Consider the following 25,233-nt stretch of genomic DNA (forward strand, 5'->3'; position numbering starts at 1 on the left):
ATCTGTTATCAATATATAGAAACCACGAAGTGTCAAGAACAATTTAAAGCTGAGCTATTTTTGAGTATCTCTAAAGGATAGCCCCAATGATGATTTTTTTAGTATTCCTTAACTTAAAAAAGCAAGACACATTAAGACTTTAGCTGGGCACATTTTTTACTAGCATGTGGGATGATATAGGCTCTGTGGCGCAATGGATAGCGCATTGGACTTCTAGAGCTATATAGCAATTCAAAGGTTGTGGGTTCGAGTCCCACCAGAGTCGTGTGTTTTTGGGTAACATGTAATTACTTTTCAGATGTTAGAATGAGGCAAAAGGAAATACTGCACAGTAACAGGCTTTATGGTTAAGGGCTTAGAGTGGTCTTTAATAAAAACATTTCTGGCCCCTAATTTGTTAGTGTAAGTTATTGGAACCACCTTTTTTGTGGACTCTTAAGACAACGATTTTTACATCCAATTTTGAAAATGCTCTGTTCATGTCTATCTGTTATCAATATATAGAAACCACGAAGTGTCAAGAACAATTTAAAGCTGAGCTATTTTTGAGTATCTCTAAAGGATAGCCCCAATGATGATTTTTTTAGTATTCCTTAACTTAAAAAAGCAAGACACATTAAGACTTTAGCTGGGCACATTTTTTACTAGCATGTGGGATGATATAGGCTCTGTGGCGCAATGGATAGCGCATTGGACTTCTAGAGCTATATAGCAATTCAAAGGTTGTGGGTTCGAGTCCCACCAGAGTTGTGTGTTTTTGGGTAACATGTAATTACTTTTCAGATGTTAGAATGAGGCAAAAGGAAATACTGCACAGTAACAGGCTTTATGGTTAAGGGCTTAGAGTGGTCTTTAATAAAAACATTTCTGGCCCCTAATTTGTTAGTGTAAGTTATTGGAACCACCTTTTTTTGTGGACTCTTAAGACAACGATTTTTGCATCCAATTTTGAAAATGCTCTGTTCATGTCTATCTGTTATCAATATATAGAAACCACGAAGTGTCAAGAACAATTTAAAGTTGAGCTATTTTTGAGTATGTCTAAAAGATAGACCCAATGATGATTTTTTTAGTATTCCTTAACTTAAAAAAGCAAGACACATTAAGACTTTAGCTGGGCACATTTTTTACTAGCATGTGGGATGATATAGGCTCTGTGGCGCAATGGATAGCGCATTGGACTTCTAGAGCTATATAGCAATTCAAAGGTTGTGGGTTCGAGTCCCACCAGAGTCGTGTGTTTTTGGGTAACATGTAATTACTTTTCAGATGTTAGAATGAGGCAAAAAGGAATAATGCACAGTAACAGGCTTTATGGTTAAGGGCTTAGAGTGGTCTTTAATAAAAACATTTTTGGCCCCTAATTTTTTAGTGTAAGTTATTGGAACCACCTTTTTTGTGGACTCTTAAGACAACGATTTTTGCATCCAATTTTGAAAATGCTCTGTTCATGTCTATCTGTTATCAATATATAGAAACCACGAAGTGTCAAGAACAATTTAAAGTTGAGCTATTTTTGAGTATGTCTAAAAGATAGACCCAATGATGATTTTTTTAGTATTCCTTAACTTAAAAAAGCAAGACACATTAAGACTTTAGCTGGGCACATTTTTTACTAGCATGTGGGATGATATAGGCTCTGTGGCGCAATGTATAGCGCATTGGACTTCTAGAGCTATATAGCAATTCAAAGGTTGTGGGTTCGAGTCCCACGAGAGTCGTGTGTTTTGGGTAACATGTAATTACTTTTCAGATGTTAGAATGAGGCAAAAAGGAATAATGCACAGTAACAGGCTTTATGGTTAAGGGCTTAGAGTGGTCTTTAATAAAAACATTTTTGGCCCCTAATTTGTTAGTGTAAGTTATTGGAACCACCTTTTTTTGTGGACTCTTAAGACAACGATTTTTGCATCCAATTTTGAAAATGCTCTGTTCATGTCTATCTGTTATCAATATATAGAAACCACGAAGTGTCAAGAACAATTTAAAGTTGAGCTATTTTTGAGTATGTCTAAAAGATAGACCCAATGATGATTTTTTTAGTATTCCTTAACTTAAAAAAGCAAGACACATTAAGACTTTAGCTGGGCACATTTTTTACTAGCATGTGGGATGATATAGGCTCTGTGGCGCAATGGATAGCACATTGGACTTCTAGAGCTATATAGCAATTCAAAGGTTGTGGGTTCGAGTCCCACCAGAGTCGTGTGTTTTTGGGTAACATGTAATTACTTTTCAGATGTTAGAATGAGGCAAAAAGGAATAATGCACAGTAACAGGCTTTATGGTTAAGGGCTTAGAGTGGTCTTTAATAAAAACATTTTTGGCCCCTAATTTTTTAGTGTAAGTTATTGGAACCACCTTTTTTGTGGACTCTTAAGACAACGATTTTTGCATCCAATTTTGAAAATGCTCTGTTCATGTCTATCTGTTATCAATATATAGAAACCACGAAGTGTCAAGAACAATTTAAAGTTGAGCTATTTTTGAGTATGTCTAAAAGATAGACCCAATGATGATTTTTTTAGTATTCCTTAACTTAAAAAAGCAAGACACATTAAGACTTTAGCTGGGCACATTTTTTACTAGCATGTGGGATGATATAGGCTCTGTGGCGCAATGTATAGCGCATTGGACTTCTAGAGCTATATAGCAATTCAAAGGTTGTGGGTTCGAGTCCCACGAGAGTCGTGTGTTTTGGGTAACATGTAATTACTTTTCAGATGTTAGAATGAGGCAAAAAGGAATAATGCACAGTAACAGGCTTTATGGTTAAGGGCTTAGAGTGGTCTTTAATAAAAACATTTTTGGCCCCTAATTTTTTAGTGTAAGTTATTGGAACCACCTTTTTTGTGGACTCTTAAGACAACGATTTTTGCATCCAATTTTGAAAATGCTCTGTTCATGTCTATCTGTTATCAATATATAGAAACCACGAAGTGTCAAGAACAATTTAAAGCTGAGCTATTTTTGAGTATCTCTAAAGGATAGCCCCAATGATGATTTTTTTAGTATTCCTTAACTTAAAAAAGCAAGACACATTAAGACTTTAGCTGGGCACATTTTTTACTAGCATGTGGGATGATATAGGCTCTGTGGCGCAATGGATAGCGCATTGGACTTCTAGAGCTATATAGCAATTCAAAGGTTGTGGGTTCGAGTCCCACCAGAGTCGTGTGTTTTTGGGTAACATGTAATTACTTTTCAGATGTTAGAATGAGGCAAAAAGGAATAATGCACAGTAACAGGCTTTATGGTTAAGGGCTTAGAGTGGTCTTTAATAAAAACATTTCTGGCCCCTAATTTTTTAGTGTAAGTTATTGGAACCACCTTTTTTGTGGACTCTTAAGACAACGATTTTTGCATCCAATTTTGAAAATGCTCTGTTCATGTCTATCTGTTATCAATATATAGAAACCACGAAGTGTCAAGAACAATTTAAAGTTGAGCTATTTTTGAGTATGTCTAAAAGATAGACCCAATGATGATTTTTTTAGTATTCCTTAACTTAAAAAAGCAAGACACATTAAGACTTTAGCTGGGCACATTTTTTACTAGCATGTGGGATGATATAGGCTCTGTGGCGCAATGGATAGTGCATTGGACTTCTAGAGCTATATAGCAATTCAAAGGTTTTGGGTTCGAGTCCCACCAGAGTCGTGTGTTTTTGGGTAACATGTAATTACTTTTCAGATGTTAGAATGAGGCAAAAAGGAATAATGCACAGTAACAGGCTTTATGGTTAAGGGCTTAGAGTGGTCTTTAATAAAAACATTTTTGGCCCCTAATTTTTTAGTGTAAGTTATTGGAACCACCTTTTTTGTGGACTCTTAAGACAACGATTTTTGCATCCAATTTTGAAAATGCTCTGTTCATGTCTATCTGTTATCAATATATAGAAACCACGAAGTGTCAAGAACAATTTAAAGTTGAGCTATTTTTGAGTATGTCTAAAAGATAGACCCAATGATGATTTTTTTAGTATTCCTTAACTTAAAAAAGCAAGACACATTAAGACTTTAGCTGGGCACATTTTTTACTAGCATGTGGGATGATATAGGCTCTGTGGCGCAATGGATAGCGCATTGGACTTCTAGAGCTATATAGCAATTCAAAGGTTGTGGGTTCGAGTCCCACCAGAGTCGTGTGTTTTTGGGTAACATGTAATTACTTTTCAGATGTTAGAATGAGGCAAAAGGAAATACTGCACAGTAACAGGCTTTATGGTTAAGGGCTTAGAGTGGTCTTTAATAAAAACATTTTTGGCCCCTAATTTTTTAGTGTAAGTTATTGGAACCACCTTTTTTGTGGACTCTTAAGACAACGATTTTTGCATCCAATTTTGAAAATGCTCTGTTCATGTCTATCTGTTATCAATATATAGAAACCACGAAGTGTCAAGAACAATTTAAAGTTGAGCTATTTTTGAGTATGTCTAAAAGATAGACCCAATGATGATTTTTTTAGTATTCCTTAACTTAAAAAAGCAAGACACATTAAGACTTTAGCTGGGCACATTTTTTACTAGCATGTGGGATGATATAGGCTCTGTGGCGCAATGTATAGCGCATTGGACTTCTAGAGCTATATAGCAATTCAAAGGTTGTGGGTTCGAGTCCCACGAGAGTCGTGTGTTTTGGGTAACATGTAATTACTTTTCAGATGTTAGAATGAGGCAAAAAGGAATAATGCACAGTAACAGGCTTTATGGTTAAGGGCTTAGAGTGGTCTTTAATAAAAACATTTTTGGCCCCTAATTTTTTAGTGTAAGTTATTGGAACCACCTTTTTTGTGGACTCTTAAGACAACGATTTTTGCATCCAATTTTGAAAATGCTCTGTTCATGTCTATCTGTTATCAATATATAGAAACCACGAAGTGTCAAGAACAATTTAAAGCTGAGCTATTTTTGAGTATCTCTAAAGGATAGCCCCAATGATGATTTTTTTAGTATTCCTTAACTTAAAAAAGCAAGACACATTAAGACTTTAGCTGGGCACATTTTTTACTAGCATGTGGGATGATATAGGCTCTGTGGCGCAATGGATAGCGCATTGGACTTCTAGAGCTATATAGCAATTCAAAGGTTGTGGGTTCGAGTCCCACCAGAGTCGTGTGTTTTTGGGTAACATGTAATTACTTTTCAGATGTTAGAATGAGGCAAAAGGAAATACTGCACAGTAACAGGCTTTATGGTTAAGGGCTTAGAGTGGTCTTTAATAAAAACATTTTTGGCCCCTAATTTTTTAGTGTAAGTTATTGGAACCACCTTTTTTGTGGACTCTTAAGACAACGATTTTTGCATCCAATTTTGAAAATGCTCTGTTCATGTCTATCTGTTATCAATATATAGAAACCACGAAGTGTCAAGAACAATTTAAAGTTGAGCTATTTTTGAGTATGTCTAAAAGATAGACCCAATGATGATTTTTTTAGTATTCCTTAACTTAAAAAAGCAAGACACATTAAGACTTTAGCTGGGCACATTTTTTACTAGCATGTGGGATGATATAGGCTCTGTGGCGCAATGTATAGCGCATTGGACTTCTAGAGCTATATAGCAATTCAAAGGTTGTGGGTTCGAGTCCCACGAGAGTCGTGTGTTTTGGGTAACATGTAATTACTTTTCAGATGTTAGAATGAGGCAAAAAGGAATAATGCACAGTAACAGGCTTTATGGTTAAGGGCTTAGAGTGGTCTTTAATAAAAACATTTTTGGCCCCTAATTTTTTAGTGTAAGTTATTGGAACCACCTTTTTTGTGGACTCTTAAGACAACGATTTTTGCATCCAATTTTGAAAATGCTCTGTTCATGTCTATCTGTTATCAATATATAGAAACCACGAAGTGTCAAGAACAATTTAAAGTTGAGCTATTTTTGAGTATGTCTAAAAGATAGACCCAATGATGATTTTTTTAGTATTCCTTAACTTAAAAAAGCAAGACACATTAAGACTTTAGCTGGGCACATTTTTTACTAGCATGTGGGATGATATAGGCTCTGTGGCGCAATGTATAGCGCATTGGACTTCTAGAGCTATATAGCAATTCAAAGGTTGTGGGTTCGAGTCCCACGAGAGTCGTGTGTTTTGGGTAACATGTAATTACTTTTCAGATGTTAGAATGAGGCAAAAAGGAATAATGCACAGTAACAGGCTTTATGGTTAAGGGCTTAGAGTGGTCTTTAATAAAAACATTTTTGGCCCCTAATTTTTTAGTGTAAGTTATTGGAACCACCTTTTTTGTGGACTCTTAAGACAACGATTTTTGCATCCAATTTTGAAAATGCTCTGTTCATGTCTATCTGTTATCAATATATAGAAACCACGAAGTGTCAAGAACAATTTAAAGCTGAGCTATTTTTGAGTATCTCTAAAGGATAGCCCCAATGATGATTTTTTTAGTATTCCTTAACTTAAAAAAGCAAGACACATTAAGACTTTAGCTGGGCACATTTTTTACTAGCATGTGGGATGATATAGGCTCTGTGGCGCAATGGATAGCGCATTGGACTTCTAGAGCTATATAGCAATTCAAAGGTTGTGGGTTCGAGTCCCACCAGAGTCGTGTGTTTTTGGGTAACATGTAATTACTTTTCAGATGTTAGAATGAGGCAAAAAGGAATAATGCACAGTAACAGGCTTTATGGTTAAGGGCTTAGAGTGGTCTTTAATAAAAACATTTCTGGCCCCTAATTTTTTAGTGTAAGTTATTGGAACCACCTTTTTTGTGGACTCTTAAGACAACGATTTTTGCATCCAATTTTGAAAATGCTCTGTTCATGTCTATCTGTTATCAATATATAGAAACCACGAAGTGTCAAGAACAATTTAAAGTTGAGCTATTTTTGAGTATGTCTAAAAGATAGACCCAATGATGATTTTTTTAGTATTCCTTAACTTAAAAAAGCAAGACACATTAAGACTTTAGCTGGGCACATTTTTTACTAGCATGTGGGATGATATAGGCTCTGTGGCGCAATGGATAGTGCATTGGACTTCTAGAGCTATATAGCAATTCAAAGGTTTTGGGTTCGAGTCCCACCAGAGTCGTGTGTTTTTGGGTAACATGTAATTACTTTTCAGATGTTAGAATGAGGCAAAAGGAAATACTGCACAGTAACAGGCTTTATGGTTAAGGGCTTAGAGTGGTCTTTAATAAAAACATTTCTGGCCCCTAATTTGTTAGTGTAAGTTATTGGAACCACCTTTTTTTGTGGACTCTTAAGACAACGATTTTTGCATCCAATTTTGAAAATGCTCTGTTCATGTCTATCTGTTATCAATATATAGAAACCACGAAGTGTCAAGAACAATTTAAAGTTGAGCTATTTTTGAGTATGTCTAAAAGATAGACCCAATGATGATTTTTTTAGTATTCCTTAACTTAAAAAAGCAAGACACATTAAGACTTTAGCTGGGCACATTTTTTACTAGCATGTGGGATGATATAGGCTCTGTGGCGCAATGGATAGCGCATTGGACTTCTAGAGCTATATAGCAATTCAAAGGTTGTGGGTTCGAGTCCCACCAGAGTCGTGTGTTTTTGGGTAACATGTAATTACTTTTCAGATGTTAGAATGAGGCAAAAGGAAATACTGCACAGTAACAGGCTTTATGGTTAAGGGCTTAGAGTGGTCTTTAATAAAAACATTTCTGGCCCCTAATTTGTTAGTGTAAGTTATTGGAACCACCTTTTTTTGTGGACTCTTAAGACAACGATTTTTACATCCAATTTTGAAAATGCTCTGTTCATGTCTATCTGTTATCAATATATAGAAACCATGAAGTGTCAAGAACAATTTAAAGCTGAGCTATTTTTGAGTATCTCTAAAGGATAGCCCCAATGATGATTTTTTTAGTATTCCTTAACTTAAAAAAGCAAGACACATTAAGACTTTAGCTGGGCACATTTTTTACTAGCATGTGGGATGATATAGGCTCTGTGGCGCAATGGATAGCGCATTGGACTTCTAGAGCTATATAGCAATTCAAAGGTTGTGGGTTCGAGTCCCACCAGAGTCGTGTGTTTTTGGGTAACATGTAATTACTTTTCAGATGTTAGAATGAGGCAAAAGGAAATACTGCACAGTAACAGGCTTTATGGTTAAGGGCTTAGAGTGGTCTTTAATAAAAACATTTCTGGCCCCTAATTTGTTAGTGTAAGTTATTGGAACCACCTTTTTTTGTGGACTCTTAAGACAACGATTTTTGCATCCAATTTTGAAAATGCTCTGTTCATGTCTATCTGTTATCAATATATAGAAACCACGAAGTGTCAAGAACAATTTAAAGTTGAGCTATTTTTGAGTATGTCTAAAAGATAGACCCAATGATGATTTTTTTAGTATTCCTTAACTTAAAAAAGCAAGACACATTAAGACTTTAGCTGGGCACATTTTTTACTAGCATGTGGGATGATATAGGCTCTGTGGCGCAATGGATAGCGCATTGGACTTCTAGAGCTATATAGCAATTCAAAGGTTGTGGGTTCGAGTCCCACCAGAGTCGTGTGTTTTTGGGTAACATGTAATTACTTTTCAGATGTTAGAATGAGGCAAAAAGGAATAATGCACAGTAACAGGCTTTATGGTTAAGGGCTTAGAGTGGTCTTTAATAAAAACATTTTTGGCCCCTAATTTTTTAGTGTAAGTTATTGGAACCACCTTTTTTGTGGACTCTTAAGACAACGATTTTTGCATCCAATTTTGAAAATGCTCTGTTCATGTCTATCTGTTATCAATATATAGAAACCACGAAGTGTCAAGAACAATTTAAAGTTGAGCTATTTTTGAGTATGTCTAAAAGATAGACCCAATGATGATTTTTTTAGTATTCCTTAACTTAAAAAAGCAAGACACATTAAGACTTTAGCTGGGCACATTTTTTACTAGCATGTGGGATGATATAGGCTCTGTGGCGCAATGGATAGCGCATTGGACTTCTAGAGCTATATAGCAATTCAAAGGTTGTGGGTTCGAGTCCCACCAGAGTCGTGTGTTTTTGGGTAACATGTAATTACTTTTCAGATGTTAGAATGAGGCAAAAGGAAATACTGCACAGTAACAGGCTTTATGGTTAAGGGCTTAGAGTGGTCTTTAATAAAAACATTTCTGGCCCCTAATTTGTTAGTGTAAGTTATTGGAACCACCTTTTTTTGTGGACTCTTAAGACAACGATTTTTGCATCCAATTTTGAAAATGCTCTGTTCATGTCTATCTGTTATCAATATATAGAAACCACGAAGTGTCAAGAACAATTTAAAGCTGAGCTATTTTTGAGTATCTCTAAAGGATAGCCCCAATGATGATTTTTTTAGTATTCCTTAACTTAAAAAGGCAAGACACATTAAGACTTTAGCTGGGCACATTTTTTACCAGCATGTGGGATGATATAGGCTCTGTGGCGCAATGGATAGCGCATTGGACTTCTAGAGCTATATAGCAATTCTAAGGTTGTGGGTTCGAGTCCCTCCTGAGATGTGTGTTTTTGGGTAACATGTAATTACTTTTCAGATGTTAGAATGAGGCAAAAGGAAATACTGCACAGTAACAGGCTTTATGGTTAAGGGCTTAGAGTGGTCTTTAATAAAAACATTTCTGGCCCCTAATTTGTTAGTGTAAGTTATTGGAACCACCTTTTTTTGTGGACTCTTAAGACAATGATTTTTGCATCCAATTTTGAAAATGCTCTGTTCATGTCTATCTGTTATCAATATATAGAAACCACGAAGTGTCAAGAACAATTTAAAGCTGAGCTATTTTTGAGTATGTCTAAAAGATAGACCCAATGATGATTTTTTTAGTATTCCTTAACTTAAAAAAGCAAGACACATTAAGACTTTAGCTGGGTACATTTTTTACTAGCATGTGGGTTGATATAGGCTCTGTGGCGCAATGGATAGCGCATTGGACTTCTAGAGCTATATAGTAATTCAAAGGTTGTGGGTTCGAGTCCCACCAGAGTCGTGTGTTTTTGGGTAACATGTAATTACTTTTCAGATGTTAGAATGAGGCAAAAGGAAATACTGCACAGTAACAGGCTTTATGGTTAAGGGCTTAGAGTGGTCTTTAATAAAAACATTTCTGGCCCCTAATTTGTTAGTGTAAGTTATTGGAACCACCTTTTTTTGTGGACTCTTAAGACAACGATTTTTGCATCCAATTTTGAAAATGCTCTGTTCATGTCTATCTGTTATCAATATATAGAAACCACGAAGTGTCAAGAACAATTTAAAGCTGAGCTATTTTTGAGTATCTCTAAAGGATAGCCCCAATGATGATTTTTTTAGTATTCATTAACTTAAAAAAGCAAGACACATTAAGACTTTAGCTGGGCACATTTTTTACTAGCATGTGGGATGTTATAGGCTCTGTGGCGCAATGGATAGCGCATTGGACTTCTAGAGCTATATAGCAATTCAAAGGTTGTGGGTTCGAGTCCCACCAGAGTCGTGTGTTTTTGGGTAACATGTAATTACTTTTCAGATGTTAGAATGAGGCAAAAAGGAATAATGCACAGTAACAGGCTTTATGGTTAAGGGCTTAGAGTGGTCTTTAATAAAAACATTTCTGGCCCCTAATTTGTTAGTGTAAGTTATTGGAACCACCTTTTTTTGTGGACTCTTAAGACAACGATTTTTACATCCAATTTTGAAAATGCTCTGTTCATGTCTATCTGTTATCAATATATAGAAACCACGAAGTGTCAAGAACAATTTAAAGCTGAGCTATTTTTGAGTATCTCTAAAGGATAGCCCCAATGATGATTTTTTTAGTATTCCTTAACTTAAAAAAGCAAGACACATTAAGACTTTAGCTGGGCACATTTTTTTACTAGCATGTGGGATGATATAGGCTCTGTGGCGCAATGGATAGCGCATTGGACTTCTAGAGCTATATAGCAATTCAAAGGTTGTGGGTTCGAGTCCCACCAGAGTCGTGTGTTTTTGGGTAACATGTAATTACTTTTCAGATGTTAGAATGAGGCAAAAAGGAATAATGCACAGTAACAGGCTTTATGGTTAAGGGCTTAGAGTGGTCTTTAATAAAAACATTTCTGGCCCCTAATTTGTTAGTGTAAGTTATTGGAACCACCTTTTTTGTGGACTCTTAAGACAACGATTTTTGCATCCAATTTTGAAAATGCTCTGTTCATGTCTATCTGTTATCAATATATAGAAACCACGAAGTGTCAAGAACAATTTAAAGTTGAGCTATTTTTGAGTATGTCTAAAAGATAGACCCAATGATGATTTTTTTAGTATTCCTTAACTTAAAAAAGCAAGACACATTAAGACTTTAGCTGGGCACATTTTTTACTAGCATGTGGGATGATATAGGCTCTGTGGCGCAATGGATAGCGCATTGGACTTCTAGAGCTATATGGCAATTCAAATGTTGTTTGTTCGAGTCCCACCAGAGTCGTGTGTTTTTGGGTAACATGTAATTACTTTTCAGATGTTAGAATGAGGCAAAAAGGAATAATGCACAGTAACAGGCTTTATGGTTAAGGGCTTAGAGTGGTCTTTAATAAAAACATTTCTGGCCCCTAATTTGTTAGTGTAAGTTATTGGAACCACCTTTTTTTGTGGACTCTTAAGACAACGATTTTTGCATCCAATTTTGAAAATGCTCTGTTCATGTCTATCTGTTATCAATATATAGAAACCACGAAGTGTCAAGAACAATTTAAAGCTGAGCTATTTTTGAGTATCTCTAAAGGATAGCCCCAATGATGATTTTTTTAGTATTCCTTAACTTAAAAAAGCAAGACACATTAAGACTTTAGCTGGGCACATTTTTTACTAGCATGTGGGATGATATAGGCTCTGTGGCGCAATGGATAGCGCATTGGACTTCTAGAGCTATATAGCAATTCAAAGGTTGTGGGTTCAAGTCCCACCAGAGTTTTGTGTTTTTGGGTAACATGTAATTACTTTTCAGATGTTAGAATGAGGCATAAGGAAATACTGCACAGTAACAGGCTTTATGGTTAAGGGCTTAGAGTGGTCTTTAATAAAAACATTTCTGGCCCCTAATTTGTTAGTGTAAGTTATTGGAACCACCTTTTTTTGTGGACTCTTAAGACAACGATTTTTGCATCCAATTTTGAAAATGCTCTGTTCATGTCTATCTGTTATCAATATATAGAAACCACGAAGTGTCAAGAACAATTTAAAGCTGAGCTATTTTTGAGTATCTCTAAAGGATAGCCCCAATGATGATTTTTTTAGTATTCCTTAACTTAAAAAGGCAAGACACATTAAGACTTTAGCTGGGCACATTTTTTACTAGCATGTGGGATGATATAGGCTCTGTGGCGCAATGGATAGCACATTGGACTTCTAGAGCTGTATAGCAATTCAAAGGTTGTGGGTTCGAGTCCCACCAGAGTCGTGTGTTTTTGGGTAACATGTAATTACTTTTCAGATGTTAGAATGAGGCAAAAAGGAATAATGCACAGTAACAGGCTTTATGGTTAAGGGCTTAGAGTGGTCTTTAATAAAAACATTTCTGGCCCCTAATTTGTTAGTGTAAGTTATTGGAACCACCTTTTTTGTGGACTCTTAAGACAACGATTTTTGCATCCAATTTTGAAAATGCTCTGTTCATGTCTATCTGTTATCAATATATAGAAACCACGAAGTGTCAAGAACAATTTAAAGTTGAGCTATTTTTGAGTATGTCTAAAAGATAGACCCAATGATGATTTTTTTAGTATTCCTTAACTTAAAAAAGCAAGACACATTAAGACTTTAGCTGGGCACATTTTTTACGAGCATGTGGGATGATATAGGCTCTGTGGCGCAATGGATAGCGCATTGGACTTCTAGAGCTATATGGCAATTCAAATGTTGTTTGTTCGAGTCCCACCAGAGTCGTGTGTTTTTGGGTAACATGTAATTACTTTTCAGATGTTAGAATGAGGCATAAGGAAATACTGCACAGTAACAGGCTTTATGGTTAAGGGCTTAGAGTGGTCTTTAATAAAAACATTTCTGGCCCCTAATTTGTTAGTGTAAGTTATTGGAACCACCTTTTTTTGTGGACTCTTAAGACAACGATTTTTGCATCCAATTTTGAAAATGCTCTGTTCATGTCTATCTGTTATCAATATATAGAAACCACGAAGTGTCAAGAACAATTTAAAGCTGAGCTATTTTTGAGTATCTCTAAAGGATAGCCCCAATGATGATTTTTTTAGTATTCCTTAACTTAAAAAGGCAAGACACATTAAGACTTTAGCTGGGCACATTTTTTACTAGCATGTGGGATGATATAGGCTCTGTGGCGCAATGGATAGCACATTGGACTTCTAGAGCTATATAGCAATTCTAAGGTTGTGGGTTCGAGTCCCACCTGAGATGTGTGTTTTTGGGTAACATGTAATTACTTTTCAGATGTTAGAATGAGGCAAAAGGAAATACTGCACAGTAACAGGCTTTATGGTTAAGGGCTTAGAGTGGTCTTTAATAAAAACATTTCTGGCCCCTAATTTGTTAGTGTAAGTTATTGGAACCACCTTTTTTTGTGGACTCTTAAGACAATGATTTTTGCATCCAATTTTGAAAATGCTCTGTTCATGTCTATCTGTTATCAATATATAGAAACCACGAAGTGTCAAGAACAATTTAAAGCTGAGCTATTTTTGAGTATGTCTAAAAGATAGACCCAATGATGATTTTTTTAGTATTCCTTAACTTAAAAAAGCAAGACACATTAAGACTTTAGCTGGGTACATTTTTTACTAGCATGTGGGTTGATATAGGCTCTGTGGCGCAATGGATAGCGCATTGGACTTCTAGAGCTATATAGCAATTCAAAGGTTGTGGGTTCGAGTCCCACCAGAGTCGTGTGTTTTTGGGTAACATGTAATTACTTTTCAGATGTTAGAATGAGGCAAAAGGAAATACTGCACAGTAACAGGCTTTATGGTTAAGGGCTTAGAGTGGTCTTTAATAAAAACATTTCTGGCCCCTAATTTGTTAGTGTAAGTTATTGGAACCACCTTTTTTTGTGGACTCTTAAGACAACGATTTTTACATCCAATTTTGAAAATGCTCTGTTCATGTCTATCTGTTATCAATATATAGAAACCACGAAGTGTCAAGAACAATTTAAAGCTGAGCTATTTTTGAGTATCTCTAAAGGATAGCCCCAATGATGATTTTTTTAGTATTCCTTAACTTAAAAAAGCAAGACACATTAAGACTTTAGCTGGGCACATTTTTTACTAGCATGTGGGATGTTATAGGCTCTGTGGCGCAATGGATAGCGCATTGGACTTCTAGAGCTATATAGCAATTCAAAGGTTGTGGGTTCGAGTCCCACCAGAGTCGTGTGTTTTTGGGTAACATGTAATTACTTTTCAGATGTTAGAATGAGGCAAAAAGGAATAATGCACAGTAACAGGCTTTATGGTTAAGGGCTTAGAGTGGTCTTTAATAAAAACATTTCTGGCCCCTAATTTTTTAGTGTAAGTTATTGGAACCACCTTTTTTGTGGACTCTTAAGACAACGATTTTTGCATCCAATTTTGAAAATGCTCTGTTCATGTCTATCTGTTATCAATATATAGAAACCACGAAGTGTCAAGAACAATTTAAAGTTGAGCTATTTTTGAGTATGTCTAAAAGATAGACCCAATGATGATTTTTTTAGTATTCCTTAACTTAAAAAAGCAAGACACATTAAGACTTTAGCTGGGCACATTTTTTACTAGCATGTGGGATGATATAGGCTCTGTGGCGCAATGGATAGTGCATTGGACTTCTAGAGCTATATAGCAATTCAAAGGTTGTGGGTTCGAGTCCCACCAGAGTCGTGTGTTTTTGGGTAACATGTAATTACTTTTCAGATGTTAGAATGAGGCAAAAAGGAATAATGCACAGTAACAGGCTTTATGGTTAAGGGCTTAGAGTGGTCTTTAATAAAAACATTTCTGGCCCCTAATTTGTTAGTGTAAGTTATTGGAACCACCTTTTTTTGTGGACTCTTAAGACAACGATTTTTGCATCCAATTTTGAAAATGCTCTGTTCATGTCTATCTGTTATCAATATATAGAAACCACGAAGTGTCAAGAACAATTTAAAGCTGAGCTATTTTTGAGTATCTCTAAAGGATAGCCCCAATGATGATTTTTTTAGTATTCCTTAACTTAAAAAAGCAAGACACATTAAGACTTTAGCTGGGCACATTTTTTACTAGCATGTGGGATGATATAGGCTCTGTGGCGCAATGGATAGCGCATTGGACTTCTAGAGCTATATAGCAATTCAAAGGTTGTGGGTTCGAGTCCCACCAGAGTCGTGTGTTTTTGGGTAACATGTAATTACTTTTCAGATGTTAGAATGAGGCAAAAAGGAATAATGCACAGTAACAGGCTTTATGGTTAAGGGCTTAGAGTGGTCTTTAATAAAAACATTTCTGGCCCCTAATTTTTTAGTGTAAGTTATTGGAACCACCTTTTTTGTGGACTCTTAAGACAACGATTTTTGCATCCAATTTTGAAAATGCTCTGTTCATGTCTATCTGTTATCAATATATAGAAACCACGAAGTGTCAAGAACAATTTAAAGTTGAGCTATTTTTGAGTATGTCTAAAAGATAGACCCAATGATGATTTTTTTAGTATTCCTTAACTTAAAAAAGCAAGACACATTAAGACTTTAGCTGGGCACATTTTTTACTAGCATGTGGGATGATATAGGCTCTGTGGCGCAATGGATAGTGCATTGGACTTCTAGAGCTATATAGCAATTCAAAGGTTGTGGGTTCGAGTCCCACCAGAGTCGTGTGTTTTTGGGTAACATGTAATTACTTTTCAGATGTTAGAATGAGGCAAAAAGGAATAATGCACAGTAACAGGCTTTATGGTTAAGGGCTTAGAGTGGTCTTTAATAAAAAGATTTCTGGCCCCTAATTTGTTAGTGTAAGTTATTGGAACCACCTTTTTTTGTGGACTCTTAAGACAACGATTTTTGCATCCAATTTTGAAAATGCTCTGTTCATGTCTATCTGTTATCAATATATAGAAACCACGAAGTGTCAAGAACAATTTAAAGCTGAGCTATTTTTGAGTATCTCTAAAGGATAGCCCCAATGATGATTTTTTTAGTATTCCTTAACTTAAAAAAGCAAGACACATTAAGACTTTAGCTGGGCACATTTTTTACTAGCATGTGGGATGATATAGGCTCTGTGGCGCAATGGATAGCGCATTGGACTTCTAGAGCTATATAGCAATTCAAAGGTTGTGGGTTCGAGTCCCACCAGAGTCATGTGTTTTTGGGTAACATGTAATTACTTTTCAGATGTTAGAATGAGGCAAAAAGGAATAATGCACAGTAACAGGCTTTATGGTTAAGGGCTTAGAGTGGTCTTTAATAAAAACATTTCTGGCCCCTAATTTTTTAGTGTAAGTTATTGGAACCACCTTTTTTGTGGACTCTTAAGACAACGATTTTTGCATCCAATTTTGAAAATGCTCTGTTCATGTCTATCTGTTATCAATATATAGAAACCACAAAGTGTCAAGAACAATTTAAAGTTGAGCTATTTTTGAGTATGTCTAAAAGATAGACCCAATGATGATTTTTTTAGTATTCCTTAACTTAAAAAAGCAAGACACATTAAGACTTTAGCTGGGCACATTTTTTGCTAGCATGTGGGATGATATAGGCTCTGTGGCGCAATGGATAGTGCATTGGACTTCTAGAGCTATATAGCAATTCAAAGGTTGTGGGTTCGAGTCCCACCAGAGTCGTGTGTTTTTGGGTAACATGTAATTACTTTTCAGATGTTAGAATGAGGCAAAAAGGAATAATGCACAGTAACAGGCTTTATGGTTAAGGGCTTAGAGTGGTCTTTAATAAAAACATTTCTGGCCCCTAATTTGTTAGTGTAAGTTATTGGAACCACCTTTTTTTGTGGACTCTTAAGACAACGATTTTTGCATCCAATTTTGAAAATGCTCTGTTCATGTCTATCTGTTATCAATATATAGAAACCACGAAGTGTCAAGAACAATTTAAAGCTGAGCTATTTTTGAGTATCTCTAAAGGATAGCCCCAATGATGATTTTTTTAGTATTCCTTAACTTAAAAAAGCAAGACACATTAAGACTTTAGCTGGGCACATTTTTTACTAGCATGTGGGATGATATAGGCTCTGTGGCGCAATGGATAGCGCATTGGACTTCTAGAGCTATATAGCAATTCAAAGGTTGTGGGTTCGAGTCCCACCAGAGTCGTGTGTTTTTGGGTAACATGTAATTACTTTTCAGATGTTAGAATGAGGCAAAAAGGAATAATGCACAGTAACAGGCTTTATGGTTAAGGGCTTAGAGTGGTCTTTAATAAAAACATTTCTGGCCCCTAATTTTTTAGTGTAAGTTATTGGAACCACCTTTTTTGTGGACTCTTAAGACAACGATTTTTGCATCCAATTTTGAAAATGCTCTGTTCATGTCTATCTGTTATCAATATATAGAAACCACGAAGTGTCAAGAACAATTTAAAGTTGAGCTATTTTTGAGTATGTCTAAAAGATAGACCCAATGATGATTTTTTTAGTATTCCTTAACTTAAAAAAGCAAGACACATTAAGACTTTAGCTGGGCACATTTTTTACTAGCATGTGGGATGATATAGGCTCTGTGGCGCAATGGATAGTGCATTGGACTTCTAGAGCTATATAGCAATTCAAAGGTTGTGGGTTCGAGTCCCACCAGAGTCGTGTGTTTTTGGGTAACATGTAATTACTTTTCAGATGTTAGAATGAGGCAAAAAGAAATAATGCACAGTAACAGGCTTTATGGTTAAGGGCTTAGAGTGGTCTTTAATAAAAACATTTCTGGCCCCTAATTTGTTAGTGTAAGTTATTGGAACCACCTTTTTTTGTGGACTCTTAAGACAACGATTTTTGCATCCAATTTTGAAAATGCTCTGTTCATGTCTATCTGTTATCAATATATAGAAACCACGAAGTGTCAAGAACAATTTAAAGCTGAGCTATTTTTGAGTATCTCTAAAGGATAGCCCCAATGATGATTTTTTTAGTATTCCTTAACTTAAAAAAGCAAGACACATTAAGACTTTAGCTGGGCACATTTTTTACTAGCATGTGGGATGTTATAGGCTCTGTGGCGCAATGGATAGCGCATTGGACTTCTAGAGCTATATAGCAATTCAAAGGTTGTGGGTTCGAGTCCCACCAGAGTCGTGTGTTTTTGGGTAACATGTAATTACTTTTCAGATGTTAGAATGAGGCAAAAAGGAATAATGCACAGTAACAGGCTTTATGGTTAAGGGCTTAGAGTGGTCTTTAATAAAAACATTTCTGGCCCCTAATTTTTTAGTGTAAGTTATTGGAACCACCTTTTTTGTGGACTCTTAAGACAACGATTTTTGCATCCAATTTTGAAAATGCTCTGTTCATGTCTATCTGTTATCAATATATAGAAACCACAAAGTGTCAAGAACAATTTAAAGTTGAGCTATTTTTGAGTATGTCTAAAAGATAGACCCAATGATGATTTTTTTAGTATTCCTTAACTTAAAAAAGCAAGACACATTAAGACTTTAGCTGGGCACATTTTTTGCTAGCATGTGGGATGATATAGGCTCTGTGGCGCAATGGATAGTGCATTGGACTTCTAGAGCTATATAGCAATTCAAAGGTTGTGGGTTCGAGTCCCACCAGAGTCGTGTGTTTTTGGGTAACATGTAATTACTTTTCAGATGTTAGAATGAGGCAAAAAGGAATAATGCACAGTAACAGGCTTTATGGTTAAGGGCTTAGAGTGGTCTTTAATAAAAACATTTCTGGCCCCTAATTTGTTAGTGTAAGTTATTGGAACCACCTTTTTTTGTGGACTCTTAAGACAACGATTTTTGCATCCAATTTTGAAAATGCTCTGTTCATGTCTATCTGTTATCAATATATAGAAACCACGAAGTGTCAAGAACAATTTAAAGCTGAGCTATTTTTGAGTATCTCTAAAGGATAGCCCCAATGATGATTTTTTTAGTATTCCTTAACTTAAAAAAGCAAGACACATTAAGACTTTAGCTGGGCACATTTTTTACTAGCATGTGGGATGATATAGGCTCTGTGGCGCAATGGATAGCGCATTGGACTTCTAGAGCTATATAGCAATTCAAAGGTTGTGGGTTCGAGTCCCACCAGAGTCGTGTGTTTTTGGGTAACATGTAATTACTTTTCAGATGTTAGAATGAGGCAAAAAGGAATAATGCACAGTAACAGGCTTTATGGTTAAGGGCTTAGAGTGGTCTTTAATAAAAACATTTCTGGCCCCTAATTTTTTAGTGTAAGTTATTGGAACCACCTTTTTTGTGGACTCTTAAGACAACGATTTTTGCATCCAATTTTGAAAATGCTCTGTTCATGTCTATCTGTTATCAATATATAGAAACCACGAAGTGTCAAGAACAATTTAAAGTTGAGCTATTTTTGAGTATGTCTAAAAGATAGACCCAATGATGATTTTTTTAGTATTCCTTAACTTAAAAAAGCAAGACACATTAAGACTTTAGCTGGGCACATTTTTTACTAGCATGTGGGATGATATAGGCTCTGTGGCGCAATGGATAGTGCATTGGACTTCTAGAGCTATATAGCAATTCAAAGGTTGTGGGTTCGAGTCCCACCAGAGTCGTGTGTTTTTGGGTAACATGTAATTACTTTTCAGATGTTAGAATGAGGCAAAAAGGAATAATGCACAGTAACAGGCTTTATGGTTAAGGGCTTAGAGTGGTCTTTAATAAAAAGATTTCTGGCCCCTAATTTGTTAGTGTAAGTTATTGGAACCACCTTTTTTTGTGGACTCTTAAGACAACGATTTTTGCATCCAATTTTGAAAATGCTCTGTTCATGTCTATCTGTTATCAATATATAGAAACCACGAAGTGTCAAGAACAATTTAAAGCTGAGCTATTTTTGAGTATCTCTAAAGGATAGCCCCAATGATGATTTTTTTAGTATTCCTTAACTTAAAAAAGCAAGACACATTAAGACTTTAGCTGGGCACATTTTTTACTAGCATGTGCGATGATATAGGCTCTGTGGCGCAATGGATAGCGCATTGGACTTCTAGAGCTATATAGCAATTCAAAGGTTGTGGGTTCGAGTCCCACCAGAGTCGTGTGTTTTTGGGTAACATGTAATTACTTTTCAGATGTTAGAATGAGGCAAAAAGGAATAATGCACAGTAACAGGCTTTATGGTTAAGGGCTTAGAGTGGTCTTTAATAAAAACATTTCTGGCCCCTAATTTTTTAGTGTAAGTTATTGGAACCACCTTTTTTGTGGACTCTTAAGACAACGATTTTTGCATCCAATTTTGAAAATGCTCTGTTCATGTCTATCTGTTATCAATATATAGAAACCACAAAGTGTCAAGAACAATTTAAAGTTGAGCTATTTTTGAGTATGTCTAAAAGATAGACCCAATGATGATTTTTTTAGTATTCCTTAACTTAAAAAAGCAAGACACATTAAGACTTTAGCTGGGCACATTTTTTGCTAGCATGTGGGATGATATAGGCTCTGTGGCGCAATGGATAGTGCATTGGACTTCTAGAGCTATATAGCAATTCAAAGGTTGTGGGTTCGAGTCCCACCAGAGTCGTGTGTTTTTGGGTAACATGTAATTACTTTTCAGATGTTAGAATGAGGCAAAAAGGAATAATGCACAGTAACAGGCTTTATGGTTAAGGGCTTAGAGTGGTCTTTAATAAAAACATTTCTGGCCCCTAATTTTTTAGTGTAAGTTATTGGAACCACCTTTTTTGTGGACTCTTAAGACAACGATTTTTGCATTCAATTTTGAAAATGCTCTGTTCATGTCTATCTGTTATCAATATATAGAAACCACGAAGTGTCAAGAACAATTTAAAGCTGAGCTATTTTTGAGTATCTCTAAAGGATAGCCCCAATGATGATTTTTTTAGTATTCCTTAACTTAAAAAAGCAAGACACATTAAGACTTTAGCTGGGCACATTTTTTACTAGCATGTGGGATGATATAGGCTCTGTGGCGCAATGGATAGCGCATTGGACTTCTAGAGCTATATAGCAATTCAAAGGTTGTGGGTTCAAGTCCCACCAGAGTCCTGTGTTTTTGGGTAACATGTAATTACTTTTCAGATGTTAGAATGAGGCAAAAGGAAATACTGCACAGTAACAGGCTTTATGGTTAAGGGCTTAGAGTGGTCTTTAATAAAAACATTTCTGGCCCCTAATTTGTTAGTGTAAGTTATTGGAACCACCTTTGTTTGTGGACTCTTAAGACAACGATTTTTGCATCCAATTTTGAAAATGCTCTGTTCATGTCTATCTGTTATCAATATATAGAAACCACGAAGTGTCAAGAACAATTTAAAGCTGAGCTATTTTTGAGTATCTCTAAAGGATAGCCCCAATGATGATTTTTTTAGTATTCCTTAACTTAAAAAAGCAAGACACATTAAGACTTTAGCTGGGCACATTTTTTACTAGCATGTGGGATGATATAGGCTCTGTGGCGCAATGGATAGCGCATTGGACTTCTAGAGCTATATAGCAATTCAAAGGTTGTGGGTTCGAGTCCCACCAGAGTCGTGTGTTTTTGGGTAACATGTAATTACTTTTCAGATGTTAGAATGAGGCAAAAGGAAATACTGCACAGTAACAGGCTTTATGGTTAAGGGCTTAGAGTGGTCTTTAATAAAAACATTTCTGGCCCCTAATTTGTTAGTGTAAGTTATTGGAACCACCTTTTTTTGTGGACTCTTAAGACAACGATTTTTGCATCCAATTTTGAAAATGCTCTGTTCATGTCTATCTGTTATCAATATATAGAAACCACGAAGTGTCAAGAACAATTTAAAGCTGAGCTATTTTTGAGTATCTCTAAAGGATAGCCCCAATGATGATTTTTTTAGTATTCCTTAACTTAAAAAAGCAAGACACATTAAGACTTTAGCTGGGCACATTTTTTACTAGCATGTGGGATGATATAGGCTCTGTGGCGCAATGGATAGCGCATTAGACTTCTAGAGCTATATAGCAATTCAAAGGTTGTGGGTTCGAGTCCCACCAGAGTCGTGTGTTTTTGGGTAACATGTAATTACTTTTCAGATGTTAGAATGAGGCAAAAGGAAATACTGCACAGTAACAGGCTTTATGGTTAAGGGCTTAGAGTGGTCTTTAATAAAAACATTTCTGGCCCCTAATTTGTTAGTGTAAGTTATTGGAACCACCTTTTTTTGTGGACTCTTAAGACAACGATTTTTGCATCCAATTTTGAAAATGCTCTGTTCATGTCTATCTGTTATCAATATATAGAAACCACGAAGTGTCAAGAACAATTTAAAGCTGAGCTATTTTTGAGTATCTCTAAAGGATAGCCCCAATGATGATTTTTTTAGTATTCCTTAACTTAAAAAAGCAAGACACATTAAGACTTTAGCTGGGCACATTTTTTACTAGCATGTGGGATGATATGGGCTCTGTGGCGCAATGGATAGCGCATTGGACTTCTAGAGCTATATAGCAATTCAAATGTTGTTTGTTCGAGTCCCACCAGAGTCGTGTGTTTTTGGGTAACATGTAATTACTTTTCAGATGTCAGAATGAGGCAAAAAGGAATAATGCATAGTAACAGGCTTTATGGTTAAGGGCTTAGAGTGGTCTTTAATAAAAACATTTCTGGCCCCTAATTTTTTAGTGTAAGTTATTGGAACCACCTTTTTTGTGGACTCTTAAGACAACGATTTTTGCATCCAATTTTGAAAATGCTCTGTTCATGTCTATCTGTTATCAATATATAGAAACCACGAAGTGTCAAGAACAATTTAAAGCTGAGCTATTTTTGAGTATGTCTAAAAGATAGACCCAATGATGATTTTTTTAGTATTCCTTAACTTAAAAAAGCAAGACACATTAAGACTTTAGCTGGGCACATTTTTTACTAGCATGTGGGATGATATAGGCTCTGTGGCGCAATGGATAGCGCATTGGACTTCTAGAGCTATATAGCAATTCAAAGGTTGTGGGTTCGAGTCCCACCAGAGTCGTGTGTTTTTGGGTAACATGTAATTACTTTTCAGATGTTAGAATGAGGCAAAAGGAAATACTGCACAGTAACAGGCTTTATGGTTAAGGGCTTAGAGTGGTCTTTAATAAAAACATTTCTGGCCCCTAATTTGTTAGTGTAAGTTATTGGAACCACCTTTTTTTGTGGACTCTTAAGACAACGATTTTTGCATCCAATTTTGAAAATGCTCTGTTCATGTCTATCTGTTATCAATATATAGAAACCACGAAGTGTCAAGAACAATTTAAAGTTGAGCTATTTTTGAGTATGTCTAAAAGATAGACCCAATGATGATTTTTTTAGTATTCCTTAACTTAAAAAAGCAAGACACATTAAGACTTTAGCTGGGCACATTTTTTACTAGCATGTGGGATGATATAGGCTCTGTGGCGCAATGGATAGCGCATTGGACTTCTAGAGCTATATAGCAATTCAAAGGTTGTGGGTTCGAGTCCCACCAGAGTCGTGTGTTTTTGGGTAACATGTAATTACTTTTCAGATGTTAGAATGAGGCAAAAAGGAATAATGCACAGTAACAGGCTTTATGGTTAAGGGCTTAGAGTGGTCTTTAATAAAAACATTTCTGGCCCCTAATTTGTTAGTGTAAGTTATTGGAACCACCTTTTTTTGTGGACTCTTAAGACAACGATTTTTGCATCCAATTTTGAAAATGCTCTGTTCATGTCTATCTGTTATCAATATATAGAAACCACGAAGTGTCAAGAACAATTTAAAGCTGAGCTATTTTTGAGTATCTCTAAAGGATAGCCCCAATGATGATTTTTTTAGTATTCCTTAACTTAAAAAAGCAAGACACATTAAGACTTTAGCTGGGCACATTTTTTACTAGCATGTGGGATGATATAGGCTCTGTGGCGCAATGGATAGCGCATTGGACTTCTAGAGCTATATAGCAATTCAAATGTTGTTTGTTCGAGTCCCACCAGAGTCGTGTGTTTTTGGGTAACATGTAATTACTTTTCAGATGTTAGAATGAGGCAAAAAGGAATAATGCACAGTAACAGGCTTTATGGTTAAGGGCTTAGAGTGGTCTTTAATAAAAACATTTCTGGCCCCTAATTTTTTAGTGTAAGTTATTGGAACCACCTTTTTTGTGGACTCTTAAGACAACGATTTTTGCATCCAATTTTGAAAATGCTCTGTTCATGTCTATCTGTTATCAATATATAGAAACCACGAAGTGTCAAGAACAATTTCAAGTTGAGCTATTTTTGAGTATGTCTAAAAGATAGACCCAATGATGATTTTTTTAGTATTCCTTAACTTAAAAAAGCAAGACACATTAAGACTTTAGCTGGGCACATTTTTTACTAGCATGTGGGATGATATAGGCTCTGTGGCGCAATGGATAGCGCATTGGACTTCTAGAGCTATATAGCAATTCAAAGGTTGTGGGTTCGAGTCCCACCATAGTCGTGTGTTTTTGGGTAACATGTAATTACTTTTCAGATGTTAGAATGAGGCAAAAGGAAATACTGCACAGTAACAGGCTTTATGGTTAAGGGCTTAGAGTGGTCTTTAATAAAAACATTTCTGGCCCCTAATTTGTTAGTGTAAGTTATTGGAACCACCTTTTTTTGTGGACTCTTAAGACAACGATTTTTGCATCCAATTTTGAAAATGCTCTGTTCATGTCTATCTGTTATCAATATATAGAAACCACGAAGTGTCAAGAACAATTTAAAGCTGAGCTATTTTTGAGTATCTCTAAAGGATAGCCCCAATGATGATTTTTTTAGTATTCCTTAACTTAAAAAAACAAGACACATTAAGACTTTAGCTGGGCACATTTTTTACTAGCATGTGGGATGATATAGGCTCTGTGGCGCAATGGAAAGCACATTGGACTTCTAGAGCTATATAGCAATTCAATGGTTGTGGGTTCGAGTCCCACCAGAGTCGTGTGTTTTTGGGTAACATGTAATTACTTTTCAAATGTTAGAATGAGGCAAAAGGAAATACTGCACAGTAACAAGCTTTATGGTTAACGGCTTAGAGTGGTCTTTAATAAAAACATTTCTGGCCCCTAATTTGTTAGTGTAAGTTATTGGAACCACCTTTTTTTGTGGACTCTTAAGACAACGATTTTTGCATCCAATTTTGAAAATGCTCT

General features: G+C 35.9%; 44 non-coding genes across 44 annotated transcripts; all 44 read left to right on the top strand.

The window, feature by feature from the left end:
• The first annotated feature begins 179 nt into the window (after positions 1 to 179).
• Positions 180 to 265, top strand: TRNAR-UCU (transfer RNA arginine (anticodon UCU)). The gene is given in 2 exon segments: positions 180 to 216; positions 230 to 265. It is a non-coding gene; the product is annotated as a tRNA-Arg (tRNA).
• A 399-nt stretch (positions 266 to 664) lies between these two features.
• Positions 665 to 750, top strand: TRNAR-UCU (transfer RNA arginine (anticodon UCU)). Its single transcript is given in 2 exon segments — positions 665 to 701; positions 715 to 750. It is a non-coding gene; the product is annotated as a tRNA-Arg (tRNA).
• A 400-nt stretch (positions 751 to 1,150) lies between these two features.
• TRNAR-UCU (transfer RNA arginine (anticodon UCU)) lies at positions 1,151 to 1,236 on the top strand. Its single transcript is given in 2 exon segments — positions 1,151 to 1,187; positions 1,201 to 1,236. It is a non-coding gene; the product is annotated as a tRNA-Arg (tRNA).
• A 399-nt stretch (positions 1,237 to 1,635) lies between these two features.
• On the top strand, positions 1,636 to 1,721 carry TRNAR-UCU (transfer RNA arginine (anticodon UCU)). Its single transcript is given in 2 exon segments — positions 1,636 to 1,672; positions 1,686 to 1,721. It is a non-coding gene; the product is annotated as a tRNA-Arg (tRNA).
• Positions 1,722 to 2,120: 399 nt separating this feature from the next.
• TRNAR-UCU (transfer RNA arginine (anticodon UCU)) lies at positions 2,121 to 2,206 on the top strand. Its single transcript is given in 2 exon segments — positions 2,121 to 2,157; positions 2,171 to 2,206. It is a non-coding gene; the product is annotated as a tRNA-Arg (tRNA).
• A 399-nt stretch (positions 2,207 to 2,605) lies between these two features.
• TRNAR-UCU (transfer RNA arginine (anticodon UCU)) lies at positions 2,606 to 2,691 on the top strand. Its single transcript is given in 2 exon segments — positions 2,606 to 2,642; positions 2,656 to 2,691. It is a non-coding gene; the product is annotated as a tRNA-Arg (tRNA).
• A 398-nt stretch (positions 2,692 to 3,089) lies between these two features.
• TRNAR-UCU (transfer RNA arginine (anticodon UCU)) lies at positions 3,090 to 3,175 on the top strand. The gene is given in 2 exon segments: positions 3,090 to 3,126; positions 3,140 to 3,175. It is a non-coding gene; the product is annotated as a tRNA-Arg (tRNA).
• Positions 3,176 to 4,059: 884 nt separating this feature from the next.
• Positions 4,060 to 4,145, top strand: TRNAR-UCU (transfer RNA arginine (anticodon UCU)). The gene is given in 2 exon segments: positions 4,060 to 4,096; positions 4,110 to 4,145. It is a non-coding gene; the product is annotated as a tRNA-Arg (tRNA).
• A 399-nt stretch (positions 4,146 to 4,544) lies between these two features.
• Positions 4,545 to 4,630, top strand: TRNAR-UCU (transfer RNA arginine (anticodon UCU)). Its single transcript is given in 2 exon segments — positions 4,545 to 4,581; positions 4,595 to 4,630. It is a non-coding gene; the product is annotated as a tRNA-Arg (tRNA).
• Positions 4,631 to 5,028: 398 nt separating this feature from the next.
• Positions 5,029 to 5,114, top strand: TRNAR-UCU (transfer RNA arginine (anticodon UCU)). Its single transcript is given in 2 exon segments — positions 5,029 to 5,065; positions 5,079 to 5,114. It is a non-coding gene; the product is annotated as a tRNA-Arg (tRNA).
• Positions 5,115 to 5,513: 399 nt separating this feature from the next.
• Positions 5,514 to 5,599, top strand: TRNAR-UCU (transfer RNA arginine (anticodon UCU)). The gene is given in 2 exon segments: positions 5,514 to 5,550; positions 5,564 to 5,599. It is a non-coding gene; the product is annotated as a tRNA-Arg (tRNA).
• Positions 5,600 to 5,997: 398 nt separating this feature from the next.
• TRNAR-UCU (transfer RNA arginine (anticodon UCU)) lies at positions 5,998 to 6,083 on the top strand. The gene is given in 2 exon segments: positions 5,998 to 6,034; positions 6,048 to 6,083. It is a non-coding gene; the product is annotated as a tRNA-Arg (tRNA).
• Positions 6,084 to 6,481: 398 nt separating this feature from the next.
• On the top strand, positions 6,482 to 6,567 carry TRNAR-UCU (transfer RNA arginine (anticodon UCU)). The gene is given in 2 exon segments: positions 6,482 to 6,518; positions 6,532 to 6,567. It is a non-coding gene; the product is annotated as a tRNA-Arg (tRNA).
• Positions 6,568 to 7,452: 885 nt separating this feature from the next.
• TRNAR-UCU (transfer RNA arginine (anticodon UCU)) lies at positions 7,453 to 7,538 on the top strand. Its single transcript is given in 2 exon segments — positions 7,453 to 7,489; positions 7,503 to 7,538. It is a non-coding gene; the product is annotated as a tRNA-Arg (tRNA).
• Positions 7,539 to 7,938: 400 nt separating this feature from the next.
• On the top strand, positions 7,939 to 8,024 carry TRNAR-UCU (transfer RNA arginine (anticodon UCU)). Its single transcript is given in 2 exon segments — positions 7,939 to 7,975; positions 7,989 to 8,024. It is a non-coding gene; the product is annotated as a tRNA-Arg (tRNA).
• Positions 8,025 to 8,424: 400 nt separating this feature from the next.
• TRNAR-UCU (transfer RNA arginine (anticodon UCU)) lies at positions 8,425 to 8,510 on the top strand. The gene is given in 2 exon segments: positions 8,425 to 8,461; positions 8,475 to 8,510. It is a non-coding gene; the product is annotated as a tRNA-Arg (tRNA).
• A 399-nt stretch (positions 8,511 to 8,909) lies between these two features.
• Positions 8,910 to 8,995, top strand: TRNAR-UCU (transfer RNA arginine (anticodon UCU)). The gene is given in 2 exon segments: positions 8,910 to 8,946; positions 8,960 to 8,995. It is a non-coding gene; the product is annotated as a tRNA-Arg (tRNA).
• An 886-nt stretch (positions 8,996 to 9,881) lies between these two features.
• TRNAR-UCU (transfer RNA arginine (anticodon UCU)) lies at positions 9,882 to 9,967 on the top strand. The gene is given in 2 exon segments: positions 9,882 to 9,918; positions 9,932 to 9,967. It is a non-coding gene; the product is annotated as a tRNA-Arg (tRNA).
• Positions 9,968 to 10,367: 400 nt separating this feature from the next.
• Positions 10,368 to 10,453, top strand: TRNAR-UCU (transfer RNA arginine (anticodon UCU)). The gene is given in 2 exon segments: positions 10,368 to 10,404; positions 10,418 to 10,453. It is a non-coding gene; the product is annotated as a tRNA-Arg (tRNA).
• Positions 10,454 to 10,854: 401 nt separating this feature from the next.
• TRNAR-UCU (transfer RNA arginine (anticodon UCU)) lies at positions 10,855 to 10,940 on the top strand. The gene is given in 2 exon segments: positions 10,855 to 10,891; positions 10,905 to 10,940. It is a non-coding gene; the product is annotated as a tRNA-Arg (tRNA).
• An 885-nt stretch (positions 10,941 to 11,825) lies between these two features.
• Positions 11,826 to 11,911, top strand: TRNAR-UCU (transfer RNA arginine (anticodon UCU)). Its single transcript is given in 2 exon segments — positions 11,826 to 11,862; positions 11,876 to 11,911. It is a non-coding gene; the product is annotated as a tRNA-Arg (tRNA).
• A 400-nt stretch (positions 11,912 to 12,311) lies between these two features.
• Positions 12,312 to 12,397, top strand: TRNAR-UCU (transfer RNA arginine (anticodon UCU)). Its single transcript is given in 2 exon segments — positions 12,312 to 12,348; positions 12,362 to 12,397. It is a non-coding gene; the product is annotated as a tRNA-Arg (tRNA).
• Positions 12,398 to 13,768: 1,371 nt separating this feature from the next.
• On the top strand, positions 13,769 to 13,854 carry TRNAR-UCU (transfer RNA arginine (anticodon UCU)). The gene is given in 2 exon segments: positions 13,769 to 13,805; positions 13,819 to 13,854. It is a non-coding gene; the product is annotated as a tRNA-Arg (tRNA).
• A 400-nt stretch (positions 13,855 to 14,254) lies between these two features.
• Positions 14,255 to 14,340, top strand: TRNAR-UCU (transfer RNA arginine (anticodon UCU)). The gene is given in 2 exon segments: positions 14,255 to 14,291; positions 14,305 to 14,340. It is a non-coding gene; the product is annotated as a tRNA-Arg (tRNA).
• Positions 14,341 to 14,739: 399 nt separating this feature from the next.
• Positions 14,740 to 14,825, top strand: TRNAR-UCU (transfer RNA arginine (anticodon UCU)). Its single transcript is given in 2 exon segments — positions 14,740 to 14,776; positions 14,790 to 14,825. It is a non-coding gene; the product is annotated as a tRNA-Arg (tRNA).
• A 400-nt stretch (positions 14,826 to 15,225) lies between these two features.
• On the top strand, positions 15,226 to 15,311 carry TRNAR-UCU (transfer RNA arginine (anticodon UCU)). Its single transcript is given in 2 exon segments — positions 15,226 to 15,262; positions 15,276 to 15,311. It is a non-coding gene; the product is annotated as a tRNA-Arg (tRNA).
• Positions 15,312 to 15,710: 399 nt separating this feature from the next.
• Positions 15,711 to 15,796, top strand: TRNAR-UCU (transfer RNA arginine (anticodon UCU)). The gene is given in 2 exon segments: positions 15,711 to 15,747; positions 15,761 to 15,796. It is a non-coding gene; the product is annotated as a tRNA-Arg (tRNA).
• Positions 15,797 to 16,196: 400 nt separating this feature from the next.
• On the top strand, positions 16,197 to 16,282 carry TRNAR-UCU (transfer RNA arginine (anticodon UCU)). The gene is given in 2 exon segments: positions 16,197 to 16,233; positions 16,247 to 16,282. It is a non-coding gene; the product is annotated as a tRNA-Arg (tRNA).
• Positions 16,283 to 16,681: 399 nt separating this feature from the next.
• TRNAR-UCU (transfer RNA arginine (anticodon UCU)) lies at positions 16,682 to 16,767 on the top strand. Its single transcript is given in 2 exon segments — positions 16,682 to 16,718; positions 16,732 to 16,767. It is a non-coding gene; the product is annotated as a tRNA-Arg (tRNA).
• Positions 16,768 to 17,167: 400 nt separating this feature from the next.
• On the top strand, positions 17,168 to 17,253 carry TRNAR-UCU (transfer RNA arginine (anticodon UCU)). The gene is given in 2 exon segments: positions 17,168 to 17,204; positions 17,218 to 17,253. It is a non-coding gene; the product is annotated as a tRNA-Arg (tRNA).
• Positions 17,254 to 17,652: 399 nt separating this feature from the next.
• TRNAR-UCU (transfer RNA arginine (anticodon UCU)) lies at positions 17,653 to 17,738 on the top strand. The gene is given in 2 exon segments: positions 17,653 to 17,689; positions 17,703 to 17,738. It is a non-coding gene; the product is annotated as a tRNA-Arg (tRNA).
• A 400-nt stretch (positions 17,739 to 18,138) lies between these two features.
• TRNAR-UCU (transfer RNA arginine (anticodon UCU)) lies at positions 18,139 to 18,224 on the top strand. The gene is given in 2 exon segments: positions 18,139 to 18,175; positions 18,189 to 18,224. It is a non-coding gene; the product is annotated as a tRNA-Arg (tRNA).
• A 399-nt stretch (positions 18,225 to 18,623) lies between these two features.
• On the top strand, positions 18,624 to 18,709 carry TRNAR-UCU (transfer RNA arginine (anticodon UCU)). The gene is given in 2 exon segments: positions 18,624 to 18,660; positions 18,674 to 18,709. It is a non-coding gene; the product is annotated as a tRNA-Arg (tRNA).
• A 400-nt stretch (positions 18,710 to 19,109) lies between these two features.
• TRNAR-UCU (transfer RNA arginine (anticodon UCU)) lies at positions 19,110 to 19,195 on the top strand. The gene is given in 2 exon segments: positions 19,110 to 19,146; positions 19,160 to 19,195. It is a non-coding gene; the product is annotated as a tRNA-Arg (tRNA).
• Positions 19,196 to 19,594: 399 nt separating this feature from the next.
• Positions 19,595 to 19,680, top strand: TRNAR-UCU (transfer RNA arginine (anticodon UCU)). Its single transcript is given in 2 exon segments — positions 19,595 to 19,631; positions 19,645 to 19,680. It is a non-coding gene; the product is annotated as a tRNA-Arg (tRNA).
• Positions 19,681 to 20,080: 400 nt separating this feature from the next.
• Positions 20,081 to 20,166, top strand: TRNAR-UCU (transfer RNA arginine (anticodon UCU)). The gene is given in 2 exon segments: positions 20,081 to 20,117; positions 20,131 to 20,166. It is a non-coding gene; the product is annotated as a tRNA-Arg (tRNA).
• A 399-nt stretch (positions 20,167 to 20,565) lies between these two features.
• TRNAR-UCU (transfer RNA arginine (anticodon UCU)) lies at positions 20,566 to 20,651 on the top strand. Its single transcript is given in 2 exon segments — positions 20,566 to 20,602; positions 20,616 to 20,651. It is a non-coding gene; the product is annotated as a tRNA-Arg (tRNA).
• Positions 20,652 to 21,050: 399 nt separating this feature from the next.
• On the top strand, positions 21,051 to 21,136 carry TRNAR-UCU (transfer RNA arginine (anticodon UCU)). The gene is given in 2 exon segments: positions 21,051 to 21,087; positions 21,101 to 21,136. It is a non-coding gene; the product is annotated as a tRNA-Arg (tRNA).
• A 400-nt stretch (positions 21,137 to 21,536) lies between these two features.
• TRNAR-UCU (transfer RNA arginine (anticodon UCU)) lies at positions 21,537 to 21,622 on the top strand. Its single transcript is given in 2 exon segments — positions 21,537 to 21,573; positions 21,587 to 21,622. It is a non-coding gene; the product is annotated as a tRNA-Arg (tRNA).
• Positions 21,623 to 22,022: 400 nt separating this feature from the next.
• TRNAR-UCU (transfer RNA arginine (anticodon UCU)) lies at positions 22,023 to 22,108 on the top strand. Its single transcript is given in 2 exon segments — positions 22,023 to 22,059; positions 22,073 to 22,108. It is a non-coding gene; the product is annotated as a tRNA-Arg (tRNA).
• An 885-nt stretch (positions 22,109 to 22,993) lies between these two features.
• Positions 22,994 to 23,079, top strand: TRNAR-UCU (transfer RNA arginine (anticodon UCU)). Its single transcript is given in 2 exon segments — positions 22,994 to 23,030; positions 23,044 to 23,079. It is a non-coding gene; the product is annotated as a tRNA-Arg (tRNA).
• A 400-nt stretch (positions 23,080 to 23,479) lies between these two features.
• Positions 23,480 to 23,565, top strand: TRNAR-UCU (transfer RNA arginine (anticodon UCU)). Its single transcript is given in 2 exon segments — positions 23,480 to 23,516; positions 23,530 to 23,565. It is a non-coding gene; the product is annotated as a tRNA-Arg (tRNA).
• Positions 23,566 to 24,450: 885 nt separating this feature from the next.
• On the top strand, positions 24,451 to 24,536 carry TRNAR-UCU (transfer RNA arginine (anticodon UCU)). Its single transcript is given in 2 exon segments — positions 24,451 to 24,487; positions 24,501 to 24,536. It is a non-coding gene; the product is annotated as a tRNA-Arg (tRNA).
• Positions 24,537 to 24,936: 400 nt separating this feature from the next.
• Positions 24,937 to 25,022, top strand: TRNAR-UCU (transfer RNA arginine (anticodon UCU)). Its single transcript is given in 2 exon segments — positions 24,937 to 24,973; positions 24,987 to 25,022. It is a non-coding gene; the product is annotated as a tRNA-Arg (tRNA).
• Positions 25,023 to 25,233: the final 211 nt, after the last annotated feature.

The sequence above is a fragment of the Rhinoderma darwinii genome, chromosome 4, assembly GCF_050947455.1.
Source record: "Rhinoderma darwinii isolate aRhiDar2 chromosome 4, aRhiDar2.hap1, whole genome shotgun sequence".
NCBI classification, from domain to species: Eukaryota; Metazoa; Chordata; class Amphibia; order Anura; family Rhinodermatidae; genus Rhinoderma; species Rhinoderma darwinii.